The following is an 18814-nucleotide window of genomic DNA, read 5'->3' as shown; positions in this document are numbered from 1 at the left end:
AGATGAACAATTTTTTTCTTGGTCAAACTGTCCATGAGTAAAAAAATTGCAGCATGGATTACATTCTTCCAAGTCTTGGATGAGGCTCACCCATTTAAGTCTATGGGTGCATAAACAAACAGATCCCACGTGGAACATCTGAGTGGCATCTGATTTTTACAGATACATTTCTATTATAAACCTAGAAAACTGTATTTGATCATTTACATTTTTTACGGTAGATGTTTGAAAACGGATTGCGCACCGAAGGCACACAAACATCACATGGGTGTCAAATGGATGTGAAAAATGGACTCACGTATGGCACACGGATAAAAATTAGAAAAAATTGTCAGTTTTCAGGATGATTTCTCACTTGCTTGCCTGCAACCAGCCTAATGCTCGGTTCAAATTTACCATGTGCTCCACACTGCTCTCTTACCTCAGAGTTTCTAAATCCCCAAAACACTAGATGCAAACAAAACCCCTTACACTATAATGAAACAAATGGAAACACTTTGCACTCCATCAGACCTCTGTCCCAACGGTGTCCATTATTTTAGATGTCTTTTTAGCACACAAAAAAAGTGGTCGACCACAGTTGTATGCATGGCTAAAAAGGCAGGACTTTTCAAAAGTCTATATTTAAACCACAGCCTGGGCTTCTCATGCCGGTGCTCCTGCAGTTATCTAATATCCATGCCTCTCATGATGGCGCTTGATGGTTATCATGAGGGTCCGGCTAACAAACAGCATTTGTGTAGAGCATTGATATATTATGAGACAGCCCAATGTCTCTCAACTCTCTTTTATGGTATATATAGTATGGAGTGAACTTAATAACAGTGGGGGCCACCGATAGCCTTCATGGACAGCAGGATGTCCGTTATACCCAGGCCGGTACATACTGGTCATCTTTTCAAGAAGGGTGCACGGTTTTGACAGATTTATTTGTAGTACCGGTATCCATCCAACATGGCAGATATGGGGTGCCTATTGGAATACTTGTAGACACTATGACTTTTTATGTGCATTTTTTAATAAGATTTGGGGGCCCCTTATGCTCTCAATGTATGCGAATATACCGTAGATCAGAAAGCCATGTGTTGTGTTCCTTTAGGTGAAGATTTTGAGGTTTGGTAATCTCATTTGGAAGATTGGCAAGGTGCGTCCGGGTCAGTTTGCCCACGCCTGGCGGTACCTCTATATGGTGCATGGGCATCACCAAACACTTTAGGGTCATACCCTTCAAGAGAATCATAGTCTACTCCCTTAATTGAAATACAATGTATGCAGACTGTAACATTGATTTATTATTTTTGATTCAAGTGCCTTCTCCTTGCATGGAATCCGGTTTTGTGCGCCCTCCGCACCCCCTGCATTTAACATTGAGCTAGCAACACTATGTGTGCTCGGCGATTTGCTGCGCATGCATGGTGATTATGACCAGCTAACAGCGGCTTCCTTGGTTACGATAATGACTAAGCTGCCACAGGAAGCATACAGTGCGCTTGCGCTGTTGTGACTACTTCTGGCAAAATGGACGGCGCCGCTTCTCCCGAATGTGCGCGGCTCCAAGCGCCTCCCGACGATCAGCTGATCCCCGGGTAATTGATTTGACAGGCTGTACTTATACGTGGACACAAGGTCACTCATCTCACAGACCCCTGACGAAGCCGCCGTGCGTGGCGACACGCGTTGGGTACTCAGTACCCCTCTACAACTTTCGGCCACATTGGCTCCCCCACCTCTGTGACTTACCTCTGTGCCCAGTGCAGGCTGGGTTTGTATGGTGCACTGTAGCACCTTTGATACCAACACCTTTATTGAACAGTGATTTCTTTTAATAGGCAGGGTTGATTTTCTCCCAGTCTGCCTAGGGCACTTGAGGCTAGATTTAGCACAGGCTGATCCACCGTTTATATTTTGGGTCTCTAGGTTCAGTACAATGGCCTATCTGTATGTTATTTATTCAATTGTATGTCTTTGTCATAAGGGACAACTATATTTTATGTAGCTGCCAATAACTGTTTCCTATATTTATATTCTCTATTTATTTATCATCTTATTTTTGATCCATAATCCGGGCCAGTGCAATATTGATCATCACAGAGGGTCTGCATGGGGGTGGTTTACATGCATATTAATGTATCTGTACAATCATGTATGTTCAATTGGGTGTAATCATGAAAGGTTTTGCCAGTAGAGGGTTCTAATAGGTGTGGATGGTTCAACTACCTTTTTTAATGGTGTTTTAAAGAATTTAAAGTGTTCATTATACATATGTCTAGTTTACTTGAAATAACATTTTGGTAATTTATATTTATCATTTTATTCCATGATTACTAGTGGAGATCACCGCGGTACTGCATGTCTTCTTTCCCTTTTTGATGTGTATGGTTTTCTTATCACATGCTGCAGGTAGATCCCGATTATTGGATGGTGTCCTCCTAATATGTTAGTTTAAAAGGCAGGATACTGCCAGAAAAGGAAGTGATTCTATTTGCCTGAGTAGTGCCTCTGCTTTCAGTGCCTCATCTGAATCTCATTTTTGGAGAATTTAGACTTAAACCAACATACAGTAGTTGCTAAGCATAAAGCTTAAAATTTGAACCTAGCCTTAAAGTGATCAAGAAAATGTTAGATACCTCATCCTCCAAGAATCAAGAACAAAGGTCCTTGTTCTGTGAATGGAAAAATAGTGGAACTCATCCCTCAAAAAAACAAAAATAACATCAGGTCCTTCATTTATGAAAGGAAAAATAGGGGATTTCTACATTACAGGTAGCACAAAGTCTGCAGAAAAGCAACAGGGCTCCCTAAAATAAAATCTAGTGAAATCTTCTCCCCCAAATACAAGTGGCTCCCTCCCTTCTGAGTCCTTCAATTAGTATTCACATGTATGACATTTCAGAAGCAGGAAGAGCCCACCTAACAATTTATGAAGTGTATGTCTCTGGAAGCACAAGCTGGGCACATTGAACACTATTTGGCACTAAGCTGGCAACATCTATAGCATGCTTTTTTCTGTAAACCACCTTTGGGCCAAAATAGTCTCTGCTCCATACATGAATTCAACATGGGGTTTAGTTTCAAAAAATCGGGTCACTCTTGGGAGTTTTCTACTGTTCTGCCACTTCAAGCAGCTCTGCAAATGTTGTCGGCAAACTATTCCAGCAAATCTGAGTTGTGAAAGTGAAATGGTGCTTCTTTCTTTTGAGTCCTGCTGTGTGGCCAAAGAGTAGTTTCTGACAACTTAGGATGTGTCATGGCATTTAGAAGACATTTTGTAACAAATTGTATGGTCCATTTTCTCCTATTACCACCCTTGTGAAATAGAAAAAATTGCAGATAATATAATATTTTAGTGGTAAAAATGTGTTTTCTTATTTTCACTCTCCAAATCTTCCAAGGCATTGGTGGGCTCAAAATAGTAATTACACCTTTAGATGAATTCCTTAAGCAGTGTAGTTTAAAAAATGGGGTCATTTATTGGGGGGTCACTATTTTGGCACCTCAGAGGCTCTGTTAATGATGCGATCAATGTATTCAAACAAAATCTGCTTTAGAAAAGACAATCTGCTTTCATTCCCTTCAGCATGCCTCCTTGTGCTCAAACAGTAGTGTAACCACATTTGGGGTATTGCCATGATAGGTAGAAATTGTCGAGTCCAGTTTTTCCAATTACCACTTGTGAGAATGAAAAATATAAAGGTAAAGAAACATTCTAGTGGAAAAATGTTTTCACGGCCCAATCTTATTTAAGATCTGTGAAGAACCTGAGGGTACAGAATGCTCACCACACCTCAGGTGAATTCCTTGAGGGATTTATTTTCCAAAAAGGGGTCAGTTGTGGAGGTTTCTACTGTTTTGGCAGGGGCTCTAAAAATATAACAAGAAGTCCGCAATCTATTTGCACTACAAAGATCAATAGTGCTTCTTCCCTTCAAACATTAGTTTTCAACCACATCTGGGGTATTGCTGCTTTGAGGAGATATTTCATAATAAACCATGAGGTCCATATTCTATTAATTTTTTTTGTAAACATGACACATTTTGGGGCCAAAACAATATTTTACTGAGAAAAAAATTAACTTTTCATTTACATGTTCCAAAGTTATAATGTTTTGTAAAGCACACATGGGTTGAAACTGTTGAACACACCCTAGATGAATTCCTTGAGGGGTCTGGTTTTCAAAATAGGGTCACTTACGGGTTTCTGCTGCTTTAGCACCTCAGGTCTCAGGAATTGCATCTTGCCATCTACAATCTACTTCAGCAAAACGTGTGCTTCAATAATCAAATAGCGCTTCCACTCTTCTGACCCTGCCCAAACAACAGTTTTTGACTCGGATATGAAATCATCATATTTTGGAGAAGTTGCATAATAAATTTTGAGGTCCATTTTATCCTACTATTCTTTGTGAAAATGACAAAGTTGGGGCTAACTCAATATTTTAGTGGAAAAAAAAATTTTTTCATTTTTCCTTCTACATTACATTAAGTTCAGTCAAGCACATGAAGGGTTTTACAAAAATGTGTAAAAGCAGTTTTGAATACTTTGAAAGGTGTAGTTTTTTAACCCCTTTAAAACCTGGGGCGTATTAGTACGCGCCAGGCCATCACCCCCGGTTCAGTGAGGGCTCCGGCGCTGAGCCCGCACTGAACCGGGCACATGTCAGCTGATTTATACAGCTGACATGTGCCTGCAACAGCCGTGGGTGGAATCGTGATCCACCCGTGGCTGCTAACCAGTTAAATGGCACTGTCAATCTCCCATCGGTAACCCCGTCACATGATCGTTGGTCACCGATGCATGGGCATGACAACCCGGGGTCTGCAGCAGACCCCTGTGGTTGTCATGTAAAGACTGCTATGAGCGCCACCTAGTGGTCGGCGCACATAGCAAGTGAGCATTTCTGCTACACAGGCAATCAGCTCATCGCCACTATGTAGCAGAGGAAATCAGACTGCTGCTGCTTCTAGTCTCCTATGGAGACTATAGAAGCATGCAAAAAGAGTAAAAACATTTTTTTAAAAATATTTAAAAAATAAAAAAAATCTAAACATTTAAATCACCCCCCTTTTGCCCCATTCAAAATAAAATAATAAAAAAAAACTCCACATACACATATTTGGTATCGCCGCATTCAGAATCGCCCGATCCATCAATATAAAAAAAAAATTAATCCGATTGGTAAACGGCGTATCGAGAAAAAAATTCTAAATGCCAGAAGTAATACAGTAATAATAATATAATAATTTTTATTTTTATAGCTCCAACATATTCCGCAGCACTTTACAATTTTAGGGGGGACTTATACAAACAATACAAAATGAGCATTTTTCAAATCAAAGGAGTGAGGGCCCTGCTCGCAAGCTTCCAGTTTATGAGGAAATGGGGGAGACACAAAAGGTAAAGTGTACATATATTGTATAATGCAGCCTTGATATACTAAATAGGATAAATAATAATACATGGACTGGTCGCCAGCCAGTGTGTATACAGTCCTGACCGAGGCTATTAAGTACATGGATGGTATGAACCTGAAATTGAAGAAGATTTTAATTGGAGGAAAACTGGGACAGACAGGTAGTGTGTTCAGGCGATACACCAGTCTAAAGAAATGTTTTTTTAGGGTCCGCTTGAAACTGTGGGTATTGGGAATTAATCGAACTGTCCTGGGAAGTGCATTCCAAAGAATTGGCGCAGCACGTGAGAAATCTTGGAGACGGGAGTGGGAAGTTCGGATTATGGAGGATTTTAGTTTTAAGTCATTGGCAGAATGAAGGGCACGTGTAGGGTGGTAGACTGAGACAAGGGAGGAGATGTAGGGGTGTACTGAAGCATGGAGCCCTTTGTAGGTAAGCGTGATAAGTTTAAATTGAACACTATATTGGATGGGCAACCAATGCAATGACTGGCACAGGGATGAGGCATTGGTGTAGCGGTTGGCGAGGAATATGATCCTTGCTGCTGCGTTAAGGACGGATTGGAGAGGGGAGAGTTTAGTAAGAGGGAGACCGATTAGCAGAGAGTTGCAATAGTCAAGACGAGAATGAATAAGAGCTACAGTAAGAGTTTATTTTTGCTAAAAAAAATTACTGTTTTTGGTCACCACAGCAGAGCAATAAAATGCAATAATGGGCGATCAAAACATCTGATCTACACTTAAATGGTATCAATAAAAACATCAGCTCAGCGCGCAAAAAATAAGCCCTCACTTGGCCCCAGATCCCAAAAAATAGAGTCGCTACGGGTCTCGGAAAATGATGCCTTTTTTTTTTTTTTTTTTAGCAAACTTTGGATTTTTTTTCACCACTTAAATAAAAAAGAACCTATACATGTTTGATATCTATGAACTCATAAGAATGGCAGGTCAGTTTTAGCATTCAGTGAACGTGGTAAAAAAACAAAACAACTGTATTGCACTTTTTTTACAATTTCACCGCACTTGGAATTTTTTTCCCGTTTTCCCGTACACGATATGGTAAAACCAGTAATGTCGTTCAAAAGTAAAACTTGTCCCACAAAAAATAAGCCCTCACACGGCCATATTGACCAAAAAATAAAAACGCTATGGCTCTGGGAACAAGGGGAGCAAATAACAAAAACGCAAAAACTGAAAATCCCAAGGTCCTTAAGGGGTTAAACAGTATCACTATAGGGATTTTTCCAATATAGAGGTCACTCAAAGTTACTTAAAAACGTCATAAAAAAAAAAAATTTGTAAATGTCCTGAACAAAAAAATGAAAAAATTTTGCTCAAAAGAAAACTGACAACCAGCTCTGCACTGAGGCACTGTAGAGCCGGTTGTCAAACAGTGTCAGGACATGCTTATACCTGCCGCTCTCAGTGCTGTGAGAGGCGACTGTAATTACTCTTGGCACGCCTCCAAGACTGAAAGCCAGCGGCTCCTGGGAGATATCATTTGCTTCCAGGTGCCTCACTTTCAGTACTGCGGCCAGGCACCTTCATATTGCTATTAACCTGCATATTAACCCTATATCTGCCGGTTTATAGTGTTATTGGATATGATAGGTTCCTTTTAATCTTTCTAGTTTCAGACCGTAAACATTCAAAGTTTAACAATTGCTAATATTTCTTCATTTTTTGAGAAATTTCCGGCATTTCCTTAAAGAAAATGCAAAGTATTTTGATTTATATCTACCACTAGCAGAAAGTATAATGTGTCATAAAAAAAACAATCTTAGGATCACTGAGATATGTTGAAGCATGCCAGAGCTATTACCACACAAAGTAAAATAAGTCCAGCTTTAAAAAATGTAGCTTGGTTATACAAATATATATGTACAAATTATTCAACTTTATGTCCTTCTATGAGGGTTATATTTATAGAGTATATCATGTTGTGTTACAAGGTGGCAACCTATATTTACATGTTTATATTTTCAGGTTTAAAGAAATTATAATTGTGTGCATATTTGTTACATTTTTCAATGTCCTACACTTTTTTCCTGAAAGAAAATGGGACTTTTGAACTCTATAATTTAACATTATTTTATAACTTTGTTATTAAATATATGCTATATTTTCATTTAATTTTCATTTACTGTTGCTTAATTCATATTTTATCTTTCCACATCTACTATTAAAAAATGATAGTTTATTTCTATTTTTTAGACATGAGTATTTGCTCGTTTGGGAACATTTCTTCTTTTTTGTTATTTCGAGCTTCACAATTTCAAATTCCAGGTTGCCATTCATGTTTACCAATGGAAAGTGTCGCCTAGCCCCCTCCTTTTGTCTCAACCAGAAGGTTTAATAGCAAAAAAGTAACTGAAAAGGAACAAGCAACAGAAAGCCTTTGGTTTCCAGAGTAACTGTAAAAACAGACCCGGTCGCCATGGCGAAGAGAAAAGCTATTTGCTGCAGCCTTTATAGACCTTGAACAGGCTCTGACAGGTTTCCGATAATCTCTACAGATTTTGTTTTATGGCAACGAACTATATAATAATTTTAAGTATAAAATGTTACAAGAGAATATTCAGTTAAAAGTGAAAAACAATATAAAATATAGAAAGTTTTAGCAGGAACAGTTTTAGAGAAATATAATGTAATAAATGGATAAATTCTATATTTCTTTGAATAAAAAAATCTATATTCTATAATGTGCTACATTTTCATCTTTAACAATAATTCTCTTGCATTATAATTTATATAAAATATGTATATATCTAACAATAAAAAAATGACAAAGTAATTATGATGTAAAATACATAGGATCACTATAAAGAATATAAATAAATAAAATTGTGATAAACAGTATTGTAGTTTGTCAAATACTCATCTGGTAAGCAGAAGACATTTTAATACGTCAAAATTAGTCATGTAAAAAAATAGATGAAATGCTAATTATCAGAAAAACTACTCAATATCCATATAATGTTTAGGGTGTGAACAGATGGCAGTTGACCTGTGTAACTAAAAATGTAGTAATCTACTAAAGGTACAGGAGATATACACCCGACATTGACTACCGTATAGATACTTAGGCATCCTTCCACTATTGGGACCCATTAAGCAGACAGTTTGTATAGGAATAATTAAGAAAAGAATGGTTGGTCGGCACTTTGTGTAATCGTGGTGCTCGTGGAGAGGAAGTTGCAAATAATGCCTGGGATGGGCTGAAACGTCTTTGATTGGATTTCTATATATGCACTGGATTAAATAGCAATTATTTCCTTATTGTATAGGAATAATTAGCTTTCAAGCAGTACCACCTAGGAGCAAGATTACCAACTTTATTTTTTATTTTTTCTGGACAACTTCTCAAAAAATCATGGACAGATAAAGCATCGAGATGCTCGGGTATGTTCGGTACTCGATCAAGTATCGCACCAAGTAGTGCACCATTCTCGAGTCCCTCCCCCGCATGTTTTGTGGATGTTAGAGAGCCAATAAACATGCAGGGTTGTCTGCCATACACGGTGATGCCGTGGCCATCGACGCTCAGCAGTGCCGAAGATAAGCATTGATGTCACTACCCAGCGCATGTGAATAGCAGGAACTTTACTGCTATTCACAGACACCGGAGACAGAATCAAAGGACGTTGACTATATCGGACCTGCTTGGCAACATTTTGGGTAATAAATCGGTGAACGAGGGAGTGTCTATTGTCTTTATTTCTGCATTTTTATATCTTTTAGCTTTCCTTTTGCTGGACTACTATGGATTTGTTGGGTTACGGCGGACCTGCAGGGGATTTTTTTTATTTTTTTTACAATAAATTGGTGAAACAATGATAGTGTGGGGGAGTCTTCATTCAAATAAAGTATTTTTTCAGTGTGTGTGTTTTTATTTTTTGATAACTGGGTTAGTAATAGGGGTGACTGATAAACACCTCTCTATTACTATTCCCAGGGGTTGATGGCAGCTGTGATTATTGACAAATCACAGCTCTCATCAACCCCAACTACCATTACCCACCACACCGGGGCAATTGAGACGAGTCGGGGAAAGCACCAGAAGTGGCACATCTAATGTGATGCGTCAATTCTGGGGTGGCTGCGGGCTTGTATTTTTAGGCTGGAAAGGGCCAAATAACCATGGACCTTCACAGCCTGATAATATAAGCCCACAGCTGTCTGCTTTACCTCAGCTGCATAACAAAGACAGGTGGGACCCCATGTTGTTTTTTTATTAATTTATTAGGTTAATACATTTACAGTAAACTACACATGCAAGGCACTAATTATATATCTCACGGATATCTATCTACCTATCTCTTTACCCCATATCTACCTACCCCATATCTATTGATCCACTCCATATTTATCTCCATCTTTTCACATCTAATAATATACCAAAGAGAAAATGCATGCATCAAAAATGTTGCAAAAATAAATGTGCCAAAAACGTGAGCAAACACCCAAGGAAGAATGCAATTGAGTTGACTTACGGGATTCAGGCAGCAATTCAGCTGTTTGAAAGCTTGAACAAACACTGATTGTGGGAATGGACCCTAACAGCTGAAAAGCATACAGGGCAGGGACTCGAGCATGGTGCTCAAGTACCCGCGATAGTGGATTGTTTAACAGGTGTCCCCGAGCACCCCAATGCTTGATTGAGTATCTAGCAGTGGCAAGCACTCTCTCTCATCACTATGAGTTACCTCATTTTTGTGTTTAAGCAAGACATGGAAAAGTGGGTAGAATGTTATAAACATTGGAAAATAGGAATAAAATGTGATACCCTATCTACCAAATGGTATAAGCTATCGTTTTGTAACATCAACCTAATAAAATTTAGAGAAGTGTATTTTAACCTTTCATGTCAGAGTCAATTTTCCTTTCAGGTTTTAGCTCGCCTTTTACAAAAAAGCCATAACTTTTTCCATCAGTATAGCCAAATCAGGTCTTCCTTTTTGAAAGAAGAGTTGTAGTTTTGAATTAGACCGTTCACTTTACTAAACACTTTTCTGGAAATTGTAAAAAGATTCCAAATTTACTAAAATGGTGAAAAACAATTGAAATAATTAGTGATGAGCGAGCATGCTCGCTACTGCTCGGTGCTCGCCCGAGCATCTCACTGTTCGAGATGCTCGGCGCTCGCCGAGTATTTCCGGGTTGCTCGGGAGGGAACTCGGGTCCCCTCCCTGCATGTTAGGCGCTCTTTAGAGAGCCAATGAACATGCAGGGATTGCCTGCCATGCACTGTAATGCCATGTTGGTTTACAGTGGTTTGGCTGGCATTACAGAGATTTGCTGGCCGCACAGCATCATCAGGTCTATATCAGACCTGGCGCCGCCATGCTCGTCACAGTCAGTCCAGATCAGACTGTGTAGGGAGAGCTGCTGCTGTGTCAGGGAGAGAGTTGATCGTGTATTAGGTGGTGTAGGGAGAAAAACCGTACATTACACATATCCATCTTAACAAACAGTCCTTCTGAGGACTAATCCATCTGCAGAGATATCAAGCAGGCAGGGTGTATAGGCAGGCGGTGTATATAGCAGACTGCAGTGCATATAGCACAGGAGGCTCCATTCCAATTCTGCCTTCTGCTGCTGTTGGATATTTCTATACAAAGGCCCAGGTCTCAGGGGCCAGGAATACTTTTCTTTGGATCTTAATCCTCATTATTTGCTTAAAAAGCAATCCAGAGAACACCATTTTTTCTGCACCATTTGCTTGTTGGCACTGCAGAATACAGTCAGGTCCTTTCCATATTAGAGCGCTAGAAATCCAGCTATTTAAAACCGTGTTTTCTCCGTCAAATGGATCACATATATGTTGTCAGAAAATACTGCCATTTCTGGCCTCCATTAAAAATTTCCTTTAGTGTGTCATTGAAGCAATTCACAGCAGTTTGCTGTTCAAACTACTTACATGCAGGCCAGGTATTTAAAACTGTGTTTTCTCCATCAAACGGATCACATAAAAATTGCTAGAAAATACTGCCATTTCTGGCCTCCATTAAGAATTTCCTTTTGTCTGTCATTGAAGCAATTCAACGCAGTTTGCTGTTCAGACTACTTACCTACAGGCCAGGTATTCAAAACTGTGTTTTCTCCATCACACGGATCACTTATACGTTGTCAGAAAATACTGCCATTTCTGGCCTCCATTAAAAATTTCCTTTAGTATGTCAGTGAAGCAATTCACAGCAGTTTACTGTTCAAACTACTTACCTACAGGCCAAGTATTTAAAACTCTGTTTTCTCCGTCACTCGGATCACATATACGTTGTTAGAAAATACTGCCATTTCTGGCCTCCATTAAAATTTCCTTCAGTGTGTCATTGAAACAATTCACCGCAGTTTGCTGTTCAAACTGCTGACCTACAGGCCAGGTATTTAAAACTCTGTTTTCTCCATCACACGGATCACATATAAGTACGCTCCAAACTCAGTCATTTGTAGTGAGGGTGGAAGATACTGTCCTCCATTTAAAATGGGCAAGGCACGTGGCAAGGGAAGGGAAGCTGGACGTGATGGTAATGGTGCATGAAGAGGCCGTTGACAAGGCCGTGAGCAAGCTGAAATTGTGCCACAACAAACACCCACATCTTCTCGCCTGACCTTCCTGTTCCAATTTCTAGGGGACTGCAACACACCACTATTGAACCCAGAGCAGTGTCAAAAGGTTGTTGGTTGGATAGTGGATAATTCTTCCATTCACTTAGCCACCACCACCACCACCCTGTCTTCCACACGGTCAAGTCTCAGTAGCCCTGAGTCTGGACTGCATATTCCTCACCCTGATCCTCCTTCCTCCCACCATGCCGAGTACCCAGATACAACTGATCCCACACTTGGACACTCTGAAAAGCTGTTCATTTTTCCATTTATAGATTCGTGCCTCTCGCCCAGTCCACTTGAAGGGGGGCAAGAGGAGATCGCGTGCAGCTATGCCCAACATTTGAGCAGCCACGGTCACACTAAAGCGACGGTGGGAAAGTGTCACAAGAGGTGGACGATGATGAGACACAATTGCCAGAAAGTCAGGAGGAGGACCAGGGTGCGGAAGTGGAAGACGAGGTGGTGGATGATATAGTAACTGACCCAACCTGGCAGGAGGACATGCAGAGCGAGGACAGCTGCACACAGGGGGAGGGAGGCAGAGCACCCCAACAGGCAGGAAGAAGCAGTGTGGTGACCGCAGATAGAAGGCAGGCAACCGATCCCCGTAACACCAACATGAAGGAAGTTGCCAGTACAACTGTTAGGTCTTCCCAAGTCTGGTTGCTTTTTAAAGACTCTTCCGATAACCACAAAAAGGCCATTTGCACCACCTGCCAGGCCAGCATCAACAGTCTGTTCAGCGTGGATGGCCAGAGGACAGTGAGGAGATGGAGGAGGAGGAAAGCATGGTCAGTCATCCTCTTGGTGAGGACATGGAAGTCTTGCCTGTTAGTAGTCTGGCACGCATGGCTGAGTTAATGTTACGCTGCCTTTCCCATAATCCTTGCGTTCTCAAAATTTTGGGTGACAGTCATTACTGGTTGGGGACACTTCTAGACCCACGCTACAAGGAGAACTTTATATCTCTTATTCCTGAGGCGGACAGGTCTAAAAAAATGGAGCAGTACCAGAAGGCCCTTGTTGCAGAAGTTTTAAAATAATTCCCATCTGAAAACACTGGAGGCAGAGGGCACACTTCGTTGGACAACCAAGGAGTACAGGCGAGAGAGACACAACTTCAATCAAGGAGAGACAGGGGAACACTGTCAAAGTTCTGGGAGAGTTTTCTCAGACCCTCCCATCGCACAGGCCCTGAGGTGCGGTGTACTCTCACAAGGAGTGCAAAGTTTGGGAAGATGCTGGGGGAGTACCTTGCTGACCGTACCAACGTCCTCCGTGATTCCTCTGTGCCTTATAATTATTGGGTATCCAAGCTGGATACGTGGAATGAACTGGATCTCTATGCGTTGGAGGTCCTTGACTGCCCTGCCGCCAGCTTTTAATCAGAGTGGGTTTTTAGTGCTGCTGGTGGAATTATAACTGATAAGCGCATCCGCCTGTCAACTGAAAATGCTGACAGTCTGACTATTATAAAAATGAACAAGGGCTGGATTGGGCCAGACTTCTCAACACCACCGAATGATAGCAGAGTAACATAAACTCAAATCCAGTGTTTTTTCTTGGGAGGTGTATTCCCATCCAACTTTTCACACCCACATATGGGTATATGCTTCCTGATTTTGTCTATTTGCTCTTGTCCTCCTCTTTCTCCTCATCCTCCAACACGATATCACCAGGGTGACCGTGGTCCGTGATGCAACACCAACATAATTTTTTTAAAGTGTGTTTATGATGCCCGTGAAATTTTTTTTTATACAGGATGTTCATGTATAACCCCCAGGGATAAAAGTTTGTCAGCCCATACACTTAGTGCATGGGCATTACAAGTATAGGAGCTAAGCTCCTTTCTAATGGGAACATTTTTTATGAGGCCCTCCTCCATGTGGCCCTCCTCCATCAATATGTCGTTACTGTGGCCCTGCTCTGTGTGTCTTTAAATAATTAGTGGGGTTTGTCCTAAAATTAGTCAACCGTTGGACTCAATGCACACCCTATAACTGTATAGCAGACCCTCTCCTTTCTAATGGGAACATGTCGTACCTTGTTACTGTGGCCCTGCTCCGTGTGTTTTTAAATTCTTAGTGGGGTTTTTCCTAAAATTGGTCAGTGGTTGGACTCACTGCATACCCTATAACTGTATAGCAGACCATCTCCTTTCTAATGGGAACATGTTGTACCTTGTTACTGTGGCCCTTATCTATGTGTCATGAAATTCTTAGTGGTGTTTTTCCTAAAATTGGTCAGCCTTTGGACTCAATGCATACCCTATAACTATATAGCAGACCCTCTCCTTTCTAATGGGAACATGTCGTACCTTGTTACTGTTGCCCTGCTCCGTGTGTCTTTAAATTCTTAGTGGGGTTTTTCCTAAAATTGGTCAGAAGTTGGACTCACTGCATACCCTATAACTGTATAGCAGATGCCCTCCTTTCTAATGGGAACATGTCGTACTTGTTACTGTCGCCCTGCTCTGTGTGTCTTTAAATTCTTAGTAGGGTTTTTCCTAAAATTGGTCAGCCGTTGGACTCACTGCATACCCTATAACTGTATAGCAGACTCTCTCCTTTGTAATGGGAACATGTCGTACTTGTTACTGTGGCCCTGCACTGTGTGTCTTTAAATTCGTAGTGGGGTTTTTCCTAAAATTGGTCAGCCGTTGGACTCACTGCATACCCTATAACTGTATAGCAGACCCTCTCCTTTGTAATGGGAACATGTCGTACCTTGTTACTGTGGCCCTGCTCCGTGTGTCTTTAAATTCTTAGTGGGGTTTTTCCTTAAATTCGTCAGCCGTTGGACTCACTGCATACCCTATAACTGTATAGCAGACCCTCTCCATTCTAATGGGAACATGTCGTACTTCTTACTGTGGCCCTGCTCTGTGTGTCTTTAAATTCTTACTGGGGTTTTTCCTAAAATTGGTCAGCCGTTGGACTCACTGCATACCCTATAACTGTATAGCAGACTATTTCCTTTCTAATGGGAACATGTCGTACTTGTTACTAGAGATGAACGTTGTTCTACTCGAACTGTTCGCCAATCTCAAATTCGAGCTGTTTTGGGCGGTGTTCGAGCCGTTCGGCGAACACGAACAATTTGATAAAAATTCGGCTGTTCGAGGTTATGTTCGATAACTGTTCGTGCACCAAAATCATAACTGGATTTTTTCTCAGTAATGATGAAAATTAATGTTAATACGCAGTTTGAGTGTACAGCGGGGTGGGGGGAGGGGCAGGGGATGGATCTCTGCAGGAACAATGAAGATCTCCATTTTTTTTTCTCTTTCCCGCATTTGCAGTGGGGAGGTGCAATCTGTCAGCCTATCAGCAGCGCACACACGGAGCGAAGTGCTTTTTTTCACACAAGCAAGGGCATGTGTCATTGGCAGTGTATGTCACATGTCCTTGCCCTATAAGACCAAGCCATTTTCCCCGTCGCCACCATTTTCTCACTGCTGCAGCTGCGTGTTAGACAGCACCGCTGTTGCTGTGTGCGCTATAATTTCAAGCCAATTTTCGCACAAATATACAGATAGCTTGGGAGTAGGGAATAGTTGTGATTGCAGTCCTTTTAAGGACTAGGTTACAGCATTTCCTACGACTTTTATCAGGGAGGTCTGTGCTCTTAAATAGATAGGTTGTGGGAGTAAAGACTAATTGTAATTGGAGTCCTTTTCAGGACTAGGTTACATCAGTTCCTATCAGTTTTTGCCAGGCAGGTCTGTGCCAGTGCTGTGCAAGTTTTTTTCACAGCATTTGGCTGAATCTAGCAAAGCTAATCCTTTTTGGCCTATTGCAGAGTGTGTTAGTCAGTGGAGTAGCCTATCTGTGCTGCAAGATATACCACCTGTGTATAGAGTACCAATTTTTTTACTGCACCTAGTGAAGTAAAATCTTTTGGGCATAGCATCATTCTATTAGTCCATCTATACTGACCTCCATCAGGTTGCAAATTAAAACTAATTTTTATCTGCATCTACAGTACCTCTGAAAAAATATTTGGGCTTCTAGCTGTGTGTGGGACTTGTTGTATTAGTCCATCTATACTGACCTCCATCAGGTTGCAAACTGAATATATTTTTTTCTGCATCTACCTCTGAAAAAATATTTGGGCTTCTAGCTGTGTGTGGGTCTTGTTCTATTAATCCATCTATACTGACCTCCATCAGGTTGCAAATTGAATATAATTTTTTTCTGCATCTAGCTCTGAAAAAATATTTGGCCTTCTAGCAGTGTGTCGGACTTTCTCTATTAGTCCATCTATACTGACCTCCATCAGCTTGCAAATTAAAAATAATTTGTATCTGCATCTACAGTACCTCTGAAAAAATATTTGGGCTTCTAGCTGTGTGTGGGACTTGTTGTATTAGTCCATCTATACTGACCTCCATCAGGTTGCAAGTTAAAAATAATTTTTATCAGCATCTACAGTACCTCTGAAAAAATATTTGGGCTTCTAGCTGTGTGTGGGACTTGTATTAGTCCATCTATACTGACCTCCATCAGGTGGCAAACTGAATATATTTTTTTCTGCATCTACCTCTGAAAAAATATTTGGGCTTCTAGCTGTGTGTGGGACTTGTTGTATTAGTCCATCTATACTGACCTCCATCAGGTTGCAAATTAAAAATAATTTGTATCTGCATCTACAGTACCTCTGAAAAAATATTTGGGCTTCTAGCTGTGTGTGGGACTTGTTGTATTAGTCCATCTATACTGACCTCCATCAGGTTGCAAACTGAATATAATTTTTTTCTGCATCTAGCTCTGAAAAAATATTTGGCCTTTTAGCAGTGTGTCGGACTTTCTCTATTAGTCCATCTATACTGACCTCCATCAGGTTGCAAATTAAAAATATTTTTTATCTGCATCTACAGTACCTCTGAAAAAATATTTGGGCTTCTAGCTGTGTGTGGGACTTGTTGTATTAGTCCATCTATACTGACCTCCATCAGGTTGCAAATTAAAAATAATTTGTATCTGCATCTACAGTACCTCTGTAAAAATATTTGGGCTTCTAGCTGTGTGTGGGACTTGTTGTATTAGTCCATCTATACTGACCTCCATCAGGTTGCAAACTGAATATATTTTTTTCTGCATCTACCTCTGAAAAAATATTTGGGCTTCTAGCTGTGTGTGGGACTTGTTGTATTAGTCCATCTATACTGACCTCCATCAGGTTGCAAACTGAATATATTTTTTTCTGCATCTACCTCTGAAAAAATATTGGGCTTCTAACTGTGTGTGGGTCTTGTTCTATTAATCCATCTATACTGACCTCCATCAGGTTGCAAACTGAATATAATTTTTTTCTGCATCTAGCTCTGAAAAAATATTTGGCCTTCTAGCAGTGTGTCGGACTTTCTCTATTAGTCCATCTATACTGACCTCCATCAGGTTGCAAATTAAAAATAATTTTTATCTGCATCTACAGTACCTCTGAAAAAATATTTGGGCTTCTAGCTGTGTGTGGGACTTGTTGTATTAGTCCATCTATACTGACCTCCATCAGGTTGCAAACTGAATATATTTTTTTCTGCATCTACCTCTGAAAAAATATTGGGCTTCTAGCTGTGTGTGGGACTTGTTGTATTAGTCCATCTATACTGACCTCCATCAGGTTGCAAACTGAATATATTTTTTTCTGCATCTACCTCTGAAAAAATATTGGGCTTCTAGCTGTGTATGGGTCTTGTTCTATTAATCCATCTATACAGACCTCCATCAGGTTGCAAACTGAATATATTTTTTTTCTGCATCTACCTCTGAAAAAATATTTGGCCTTGTAGCAGTGTGTGGGACTTGTTCTATTAGTCCATCTATACTGACCTCCATCAGGTTGCAAACTGAATATATTTTTTTCTGCATCTAACCCAGCCAATAGTTTTGGCCTAATACCACAGATTGGCCACTCAGCTCTGCTCGGTTACCATCCATTGTTTTTTTGTGCAAACAACTCCAGAGTTGTGAATTAGTTAACCACCAAAATGAGTGGAAAAAGGCCTGCTGCTGGTGGAAAGGGGAATAGGCGTGTTGGGAAGGGGAAAAAAGGTTGTGTCCGTGGGGTAGGTGTTAAAGCAACAGTAACATCTGCAGAAGAAAGACCATCTTCCAGCCAAACTAAAATGTCTACTTCTTTTAGCGGACAATATGATAAGATCCCTTTCTTACGGCCACGCCAATCGCTACAAATTCCAGATGAGGCACAAAAACAGCAGGTGCTTCAACGGATATCAAGTGCTCCTTTAAGTGGGCTCTCCTCCACATCAACTTCAACATCACAAATACTCCAGTCCTCAAAGGTGTCACCCAAATCGCACTTGCTTCCTCACAGCTCCCAAATCTCCAGCTGCCCGTCTGAGTATGAGGTAGAACAGATGGTTGAGTCTGCAGAGCTGTTTACTCATACTATAGCCTGGGAATCAGAGGTCGACTCCAGCGCTTCTGTGAATCCAGACGAGGAAATGATCTGCACTGATGCCCAGAATCTTTATGAGTCGGATCCAGGACCAGACGCAGAAGGTTCTGACCATAATGTAGACCCTCATTCCCAAACTGTAACTCCTGTTGGTGGAGACAATGAGGAAGACGATGATAAGACTCAAATACCTGATTGGAGCGACAACTTTAGTTTTTTGTCAGGGCAGGAACAGGTTGGCTCTGAGGACGACGGGTGTGATAACACACAGGGTGATGATGATGAGGTTGGAGATCCCACTTACTGTCAACCCACAGTCAGCCAAGAGATGAGGTCAGCAGAGGAGGTGGAGGAAGATGCTAGTGACGACG

The sequence above is a fragment of the Phyllobates terribilis genome, unplaced genomic scaffold (genome assembly GCF_046119375.1).
Source record: "Phyllobates terribilis strain yellow unplaced genomic scaffold, ASM4611937v1 Scaffold_2__4_contigs__length_985480577, whole genome shotgun sequence".
Taxonomy (NCBI): domain Eukaryota; kingdom Metazoa; phylum Chordata; class Amphibia; order Anura; family Dendrobatidae; genus Phyllobates; species Phyllobates terribilis.
The sequence above is the reverse complement of the archived record's forward strand: the minus strand, read 5'-3'. Positions refer to the sequence as shown.